At 40.0% G+C, this 9,932-nt stretch overlaps 1 long non-coding RNA gene across 1 annotated transcript; it reads left to right on the top strand.

The window, feature by feature from the left end:
* The first annotated feature begins 5,816 nt into the window (after nucleotides 1–5,816).
* Nucleotides 5,817–6,760, top strand: LOC146652791 (uncharacterized). Its single transcript, XR_014907544.1, has 3 exons — nucleotides 5,817–5,860; nucleotides 5,946–6,063; nucleotides 6,195–6,760. It is a non-coding gene; the product is annotated as an uncharacterized LOC146652791 (long non-coding RNA).
* The last annotated feature ends 3,172 nt before the right edge of the window (nucleotides 6,761–9,932 follow it).

The raw sequence follows: 9,932 nt of genomic DNA, 5'->3' as shown, positions 1-9,932 counted from the left end.
GTGACCGATGCAGCTGCTGCACTGATATGGAATGTACTAGTCTGTTGTGGTGAAGAAGACCAGTCAGTCTACATTCATACCCTCACCTATGACCTCAAGGTGTCGATAGGAATTCAAAGAATCAGATCAAAGACACGAGCTTCGGTTTTTTCCTTCTAGTTTTGTTGCATATGACACGTGTAATGACTACAGTAATAACACTCGAGTAATAAAACATGATGATGGAAAACATAAAAATTATAGAGGCCGATTTTCCCTCTCTGAAGCTTTGTGTCTGTTTGCATTTGAAGCAAATAGGAGCAGCACAACAGAAGCAGAACATGAGGATAATTGTTTCCTTTGAAAGGTCTGGATTATGTGATATGCATGTAAACTGTCTGAAATCCACTGCGCGCCTATAAATAAACAGCCACACTTGACACACTGCATTACAGTATTTAACGGTGTTTTCTGGCTTCATTAGCGATCAGTTTGGTAATTGCACATCGGCCCGAGCTTAACGTTCTGTCTGTCAGAAGATTGACTGTGAGGACATCAGTAGGAATAATTAATGTGTCAGCCGATAATGCGTGTGTACTAATTGTTTGGCCGGCTCTCTGCAGAGAAAGGTTTACACCGTCTCTGCTGTGCGTGGTCAGGCTGAAGGTGAATCATGCAGCGTTTGTAACTCAGATAAAGTCTGATTGAATCAGTCATCAGGGTTGTGCTCCCGTTTTCTATTCAGAACATAGAGTGACTTTGTGGTTTTGTAGCTTTAGCATTTCATGACTCACTGGGATGGTAAAGGCAAGCATATCACCTCCTCATAGCTGTGTCTCTGTTTTTAGGATGTTACCCATGTGAATTTGCAGGGATTCTGATGGTGCTCACTCAATAAGAGAGTATCCAAATATTATTGTTAATGCAGTATAAAAACAGAGTGAACATCCTGCCGAGAGATCAAAACATACAACATGGCTCTGGTCTTTAACACTGCACCATAAAATAAGAGATGCCCACTCTAAAGTCATCCAGTGGTTTGTTTCCTGTTCGAAGCAGTCATGCCTCGGACTTACTGCAAGAGCTTAAAAACATATACACAAAACTCAAAGCGCTGGGTCAACGTCTGGCTGACCGACGTCTAACGAAAAGCTTTGAAAGGCCTTCAGAAATCCTGGAGAACATCTGCTCAAGTCTGGTTCCCTGCAAGCAAAATATGAAGAAATATTCATTAACATCAACACAAAGGCCAAGAGGGTTGGAAGCAGTTATTTTCCACTCTTGGATTCTCCTTTAAGGTTTCAAATTCCTTACAGGCTTTTTAACCAATGTCAACCAAACTGGGGAAACTCGTTCACGTCCCTGTTAGCCCGTCACGACATTTGTCACACTAATTTTTACATAATTGCCTGTCGTCTGGCTGTAAAATGGTACCAGACGATAACTTTGAAATGGAAACGGGCATAAAGTGAGTCTGAGAGCAACATCACTGTGTTCCCTGCTGTACACTGCATGTGTAATTCAGGAGACTTCACATCAAAGTACGGCCACCCCCCCTTCCCTCTCACACTTTAATATTTGCTCATGCAAACACTCAGTGGTTCCATCTCGTCCATGTCTAAGTGCGTAATTTGAATCTCCAGTGGAAATTCGAAAATTTCTCTCCCACAAACTCACCAAGACAAATTTAAATAGAAATTCCAGGCTACTGTCCTGCTGACGAAATCTATTCAAGACCAACTCCAAAATCCAAGCTGACATTTTAATGTGTCACATTGAACATAATCAGGTTGAACCTATTAGATATCTGGTGCAAACTGACCCTGTGGTGACCTGCAGAGATTAAAACTGCACAAAAACAGAGCACTGGTCCGCCTTTTTGAATTTGGAAAGCATCATTGTCATGCATCACATTGCTCCCCAGACCACCCGTTGCCTAGGGGATATATGCTGCATGTATAACTCAGAGAAAAGCCTTTTTTCCCACATCAGCCGCTTGCCTTTCATCTCGACTTTTACAATCTCTGCAAACTAGAATCTGCTCTGTAAATCTTTCCTCATGAACATAATTAATCCTTGTACATTTCTCTGCAGCCCTGCAGGCTCCAGGATGCTTTTGTAATGCGTAGATTCCACAGAGACCTTTTCCACTGTTGCATTATTCACCTGCAGATGAAACACTCTGTACCTATGCATACCGTAGAGCCAGGCAGCATTCTGAAGCCCAGTCACATGCTGCAGCCCTTTGTACAAGTGTTCGCAGATACAATCACTCTCAGGGAGAATAAAAGGCTTTCAGCCCGGCAGATAAATCTGTTCAGATGGACGTTGGCTCTGCCTGTGATGGATTTTTCTCCAGAGCTTGAATCCTTGAAAACAGAAAGGAGAAGCAGCAGGGTTAAGGGAAGCTTTTCTTTTCTGTTCACTGTGCAAACAGAAAAAAAGACATGAACAGATCATCATGACCCGGGGCTGTAGCACCACTGAGGACACCGCGGTCACATCCACTGGGATGGAGGTGAATAACATGAATAATATCTAATCAGCTTCTTTGTTTTCCAGTGATTCGTTAAATTATTAGGATAACTAATATATATTATTTTTTTCTTTCAAATAAAAACCCAAAGTAAAAGAAGCTCTAGTTCAAACTGTAAAAATTTCAGGGTTAAAAGAAAAAAAAAATCACAACTTTATAAGAGGAAAAGTTAAAAAAAAAATTTTTCAAAATACAATTATAGGGTAAAAATTAATCAATACATTAAAAGAGTATTAAGAGGAAAAATTATAAAATAAAATGCAAATTTATGAAACAAACAAGAAAAATAAATGAATAAATAAATAGGAAAAAAATGCAAGTTGATGAAGAAAAAATCAACAATATGCATGAATAAATCTCTAATATATAATACAAAAATCCCCCCCCCCCCCCCCCCAACACACACACTATTGTTGTTAAATCTTAAATTTGAAGACATGGGATGTAATAAAATTGGCTGTTGCTAACTTTGATAGTATAATTAAGAATAAATAATAAGAAATAACTGGCACATAACAAAACTGAGGGTTTTCATATATTTCTCTTTTTACAAAAAAAGTCACAGCAGATAAAATCTCTCAAATTTAAGCATAAAAATTCATCTTCAGCTTCAAAGTGTGACCTGACCAACCCAAAGGTCACCTCCATCTCTCTTACAATCTCTACATACTGTAAAGTCACGTGTGATTTTCAGTAAAAACATTAATTAATTAATGAATCCTCATTAATAATTTAAATTAATACATTATAACTTACTAAAATGATTCAATCAGATCTCCATTAGGATATGATTATTACAGCAGCATTTAGATAACACTTTAATTACCTCTGAATGAGAGGAATTTAAAATAAGCTGTGGCTTTGAGTGAAGCTGGGGAGGATTAATAAGCAGACTTGCTGCGTCTCTGAAACAGTAATAACACAACACAAAACCAAACTGTGGGTCGGCGGCAGCAGGTTGCAGCCGTGTGTTTGTACACAGCCCTGAGTAGTGGATTTGTGTGTCTTTGTGCGAGTGAGTGGGCGCACAAGTGACTGTGATTGGCTGTGGAGGAGAGCCATTAACGGCCACTACAGCTCCTGCTTACCAATGATGCTACAAAGACTCGGCAGTTATCTCGTAATAGGATTTATTCAAATTGCCAACGATTGCTCTGGGAATTTTTCTGGGCTGCATTTGAGTTTTTAAATGCTGTTCACTTTAATAATTCAATTATAAAAACAGACACGGGGCCAGGGAGAGCTCGCTGGAGCTCCGGGGATGTTGCCCAAATCTATTTTTGCAGCTTCATAGCTGCTTTATTAGATTTTAGAGAAGGTGATAGAGCGAGAGGAAATTACAGGAGAAGACGGACAAAGAGGTCGGGGGACACGCTTTGGGGGTGTGACATTAAAAATAACTGTTGGCAAACCGGAAAAACAACCAGACCTTCTTTCACGTCCATGTTTCTCCTTGAAATATAGTTTTTTTTTTTAAATATACTTTTTAGCTGCTAGAGTAAAATTATTGTTTATAAAGATTCATGTTTTGCAGCTCATAATGTTTATAAAATGTCCTCATAAAAAATGCTTCAAAATGCATCAAAGAATCCAAGCTTGGGTTGGTTTGCACAAAGATCCAAATGCAGGACTCCAAGCAGGCAAAGTCATGAAGAGCAAACGTTGTATTGGGTCAGTAGGAAAATCCAATTAAGTCAAAAACAAACAGAAACCCAAGAAAACTGCAGCAAGCCTGAGGAAACAGCTAACACCTATCTGAGGCCGCTAGGATTTCAACTTACTCAGATAACTTTAGGTTTAACTGTGGATTTTCTGTACTATGACGCTGGTTCATGCTGACTTATACTGCAAACCTGCTCCAGAGCAAGCCACATTGCAAATTAGACATCAGCGGGTGTAAAGTCATCTCATACTGACCAATCAAATCTATGGAAAATAGCGTCATCACTCCTGGAAGACCCTTAAGAATTGTGTGCAGATGAATAATAAATTCATAATTATAATAAAGGTCAATCAAATGGACCAATATGGCAAGGCCATGATGATCCACTTGGTAAAATAAATCCGCTTGGCATCTTTCTTGGCCTTAAGACAACAATTCTGATGGCTAAAGATCCAAACGGGACACAAAAAAAGAAAAAAAAAGAAAAAAAGAATTGTGTGCAGATAGTAGGAGGGTCTGAATTTTTTTTAATAACCTCTTAATGTTTCCCTGATGAGCATCAGTGAGAAATATAGATTCTTAGACTTCTTCACAACTGTTTTATTGTTCTGTGACGGTTGATATACAGTGGCTTGAAAAAGTATTCGGCCCCTTGAACTTTTCCACATTTTGTCACATTACAGCCACAAACATGAATCAATTTTATTGGAATTCCACGCGAAAGACCAACACAAAGTGGTGTACACATGAGAAGTGGAACGAAAATCATACATGATTTCAAACATTTTTTACAAATAAATAAGTGAAAAGTGGGGTGTGTGTAATTATTCAGCCCTCTGAGTAAATACTTTGTAGAACCACCTTTTGCTGCAATGAAAGCTGCCAGTCTTTTAGGGTATGTCTCTACCAGCTTTGCACATCTAGAAACTGAAATTCTTGCCCATTCTTCTTTGCAAAACAGCTCCAGCTCAGTCAGATTAGATGGACAGCGTTTGTGAACAGCAGTTTTCAGATCTTGCCACAGACTCTCGATTGGATTTAGATCTGGACTTTGACTGGGCCATTCTAACACATGGATATGTTTTGTTTTAAACCATCCATTGTTGCCCTGGCTTTATGTTTAGGGTCGTTGTCCTGCTGGAAGGTGAACCTCCGCCCCAGTCTCAAGTCTTTTGCAGACTCCAAGAGGTTTTCTTCTAAGATTGCCCTGTATTTGGCTCCATCCATCAACTCTGACCAGCTTCCCTGTCCCTGCTGAAGAGAAGCACCCCCAGAGCATGATGCTGCCACCACCATATTTGACAGTGGGGATGGTGTGTTCAGAGTGATGTGCAGTGTTAGTTTTCCGCCACACATAGCGTTTTGCATTTTGGCCACAAAGTTCCATTTTGGTCTCATCTGACCAGAGCACCTTCTTCCACATGTTTGCTGTGTCCCCCACATGGCTTGTGGCAAACTGCAAACGGGACTTCTTATGGTTTTCTGTTAACAATGGCTTTCGTCTTGCCACTCTTCCATAAAGGCCAACTTTGTGCAGTGCACGACTAATAGTTGTCCTATGGACAGATTCCCCCACCTGAGCTGTAGTGAGGAGAGAAAGTCAGGAGAGAATGGAGCCAGCTAAGAAGAGGAGGTGGTCCTCCCCTGTGTGGGAACATTTTGATTTTATTCCTCCCAACAAGGTATGTAAATTTCTACAGAAGATGTATTTTCATAATACTGATGGTGCAATACAATTTATGTTCAGCGTCTTTACTTTTGTACAAGGTGAAGTGTTTGCTATGTGCCAGGGAGCTGGGATATAACAACAACACCTCATCCATGCTTAGGCACTACAGAGCTTTGCATGAGAATAAGGGGAACAGCGATTGTGGAGCAAGACCAGGTGAGCCATCAAATGCCATGATAATATAGCATGCAGTAATGTTACTAAATAATATAACAATATTATACAACTGTAATAAGTTACGTGTTTGATATTTATATTTGTGCTTTGATTTTGTTGTCTTTCCTCAGGAGAACAATCTCAAATAGATGAAGACCTGGTTAGCATGGTGATTGAGGACTCCCAGCCATTTAGCATTGTGGAGGACAAAGGATTTAAAAGATTTGTTAAATCATTAAATCCTAGCTATGTTCTCCCCACTAAAAAGGTCATAAAAGCAGTGAAAATGTAGTTTTTACAGAATAAAATATGAACAGGCAGGACTGAGGCTCAAAGCCTCAGTGTGTAGCTGTCCATACCTCAACGTTACAAAAGCACAACCACTGTCCACACCCCAACCACACCTCACCTCACAGTAAATGATCATTTCCATTTTAAGCATTTCCAAATAATCATTTTCCATACTGCCAGTATAAATATACACAGTATACTGCCATCACTACAATATAGATGTTTTACACACTCCTTTTGTTGTTGACATTTACAGGCTGTGTGCAAAAGGCCACACTCTTCAAATTCATGCCAACTAATATTTTTACGTCCAGTAGGTGTCCTACTAGAGCAAATGAAGCTTCAAGAAGCTTTGCGCTGGGATGAACCAATTGGATGAAAAGCTTCAGTGCTTCATGAAGCTTCATCTGCCCATCACTATTGGTAGGTTTACAGTTGTGCCATACTCCTTCCATTTCTGAATGATTGCTTGAACAGTGCTCTGTGGGATGTTCAAGGCTTGGGAAATCTGTTTGCAGACCTAAGCCTGCTTTAAATTTCTCAATAACTTTACCCCTGACCTGTCTGGTGTGTTCTTTGGACTTCATGGTGTTGTTGCTCCCAATATTCTCTTAGACAACCTCTGAGGCCGTCACAGAGCAGCTGTATGTACTGACATTAGATTACACACAGGTGCACTCTATTTAGTCATTAGCACTCATCAGGCAATGTCTATGTGCAACTGACTGCACTCAGACCAAAGGGGCCTGAATAATTACACACACCCCACTTTTCAGTTATTTATTTGTAAAAAATGTTTGGAATCATGTATGATTTTCGTTCCAGTTCTCACGTGTACACCACTTTGTGTTGGTCTTTCACGTGGAATTCCAATAAAATTGATTCATGTTTGTGGCTGTAATGTGACAAAATGTGGGAAAGTTCAAGGGGCCGAATACTTTTGCAAGCCACTGTATGATCCTGAAATAGGAGGCCTGTTTGTACTTGTGGACATTATCCTGTTTTGATTTTTGTCTTTACCCTCGCTCAGTGTTGAGCACCACAGCTGAAATAATAAAAACTAAAACTGAACATTTATTTAATGAAATAAAATCCGTCAAATGTGTCTGAATGACAGAACCTGTTAACCTGCATTCAAATAAGCCAAATGTTATGAATGTAGTAGGTATTTTCCGCTCTTACTCTTAAAGCACACACATTCACAGTCCCTTCGATAGTTTGGTTTTCTGCTCCATCTGCAGCTGCTGTGTTACTTTCAGTTTGTATTGTGTGTTTAACGTCTTCATATTTTTATTATACTAGTTTTAAGCTCTCTGTAAAATTATCCACTCTGCTGCCAGCACACTCATCCATGTTTCTGCTTGGTCACATGCTGTTGACACACTTGCAGATTTATTGAACAGTGAGTTAACTCACTGAGCTACTAACCAGCTTTATGTAGCCTGGCTGCCAGTGTTAGGTTAAGTAAAGATGGATAATGCAAAGATATCATGTTGAACTTGCTTCACAGTTGAGGGCTTTGCAGAGGTGGGGGCTGTGTACAGTATGTACCCAGAACTGAAACAAAGGAAGCGAAGGAGAACTGGGAAAAAGCAATTAAACACAGGTGAAAACAGGAGGTCACAACCAAAACTAGACTGAAGTAAAACAGGAAACACCAGACTGCTTAGAGACCAAACAGAGACTGTTAACAGGCTTGTTGCCATGATGTGCTTTACACTGAAGTCAAAGTCAGTACACTCAGAGGTCAAGATAAAATCAAGTCAAGATAAGTCACCGCAAAAGTGTTCTACTTTTCTCAGTAAATCTGTAATACAGCAGATTATAATATTTAAATAATCTTCAGTATTGTAAGAGTCCAAGTTGTAAGAGCACATCTTTAAAGTTGGTGCAAACTTGAAAAACCAAATCTGGACTTAAGATATTTTCAGCTCTGATGTTTCTTGGCTGCTTTTCCGGTCATTATCTCCTCTATAGGGTGCACCCTCTTATATGCACAGAAATAGCACATTAGGCCACTCCTGGGCATTGTGAAGGCAGGTTTGTACAGTAACGGGAAGCTGCTAACCACCCATTGAATTGCCTCCTCCAGGTGTTTGCGCTGGCCGCCTTCCCTCATGCAGCATGAAGAATTTGCTAAACTGGAAAAAGTTGATGAGTCATCCGCGGCGCTGGGAAAGTGGGCTGAAACAGGGCCGAAGGTTACTTCTACATTTACCTCCTGATTCTCACCCCGAGGAGATGCAATTTGTCTCTTTGACAGGTTCAGAGTGTAAGGGATGAACACGAGGCGCTCAGCTTATCCCCACAGTTCAGGAGGAAGAGGCTCATTAAGGGCCGGATTTAAAACACAAAGTACACAAAGAAGAGAGCTGCCTGCTCAACACAAGTATTAATGATCGCTCTGAAAATATTTGAGCGACACAAGTGTATAAAGAAGGTTTTATCTCTACCTGCTAAAGCAAATGCCTTAACAGGTCATATTCAAATGTGGTAGAGCCATCTAGTGGCCAGAGGAAGTGTGACCGTTTGTCTTTAGGGCAAACGGAGGGAGGAGGCCAGGGTGGATGGATGGGTTCTGGATTTTCAATGCTTTAAGTTTTTAATGTTTTTATTTTTTAAACAGCGATTGTTTTCACTTAAAAAAAAACCCAGTATCAGGTTCCCTTGAGTCTTGTCCACATCAGCCTAAGACTCATTAAATATGTCCTGGTGATCTTTTACCTCATTACCTGGCCGCTAGTGTTGCTTGGTTCATGAATAATGTGCTTGTGGTGTCATGTTTCTCACAGTATTGATACTAGGAAATATATAGTATTATCTAAGTTCATAGTTTGCTCTATAGTTCTATATATATATGGCCTCATTCATAAAACGCGCTTAATGTTTCATGGATTTAGTTCTCATTCTGTCGCTCACTTTATTCTTTGTAAATATTCTGGTTTGCACTCATCCCTCATGCCTCCGAGTGTTTTCTGCTCCTGAGTCCGTTCACCTGTGTTGGCCGCCCGGCTGTGACATAAGGATCACTGATGCTGTTCTGGAGACCTATTGTGGGAAAATCCACACATGGACTTCATGAACATGTACAGAAGTGTCCCAATAAACAGAAACGTAACATTCTCATTTACAATACAATAATCCAGGACAGACACAGAGACCCAGCCACCAGCCTGCTTCATTTTTGTAACTATATTTTATATAGTTTTGCTTTTGCTTTTGTAGGCTTTGTTTGACTCTTGCAGAGGACATCATGTGTATACACAAAGTCCAATGAATGGAGGATACAGAGGATTAGAGTCATTCTGTCTACAGAGATCTTCTCTAAGCTTGAATGAAAGACCTTGCAAAGTTAGCAGCTTTCTCTCTTGCCACAGACATAATGACTTGTATTCAAAGACTGATGTTAGAGAGGAAGGTCTATTACATGTGAATGTCTTTTTTGTATAAATGGACTTTGTGATTCTGATGGCTTTAGATGTGTCAGCCTGTCTCACTGCATTGCTGTTTAATCTGAATACTGCAGAAGGTCAGAGAAGAAATGAGCTGTTACTGATAAATAACCTGTATGGAGTAGC

The sequence above is a fragment of the Rhamphochromis longiceps genome, linkage group LG15 (genome assembly GCF_057381845.1).
Source record: "Rhamphochromis longiceps isolate RC_006_pf linkage group LG15, R_longiceps_female_GT1.1, whole genome shotgun sequence".
NCBI classification, from domain to species: Eukaryota; Metazoa; Chordata; class Actinopteri; order Cichliformes; family Cichlidae; genus Rhamphochromis; species Rhamphochromis longiceps.
Note: the sequence above shows the minus strand (reverse complement) of the source record. Positions and strands in the feature narration are given on the sequence as shown.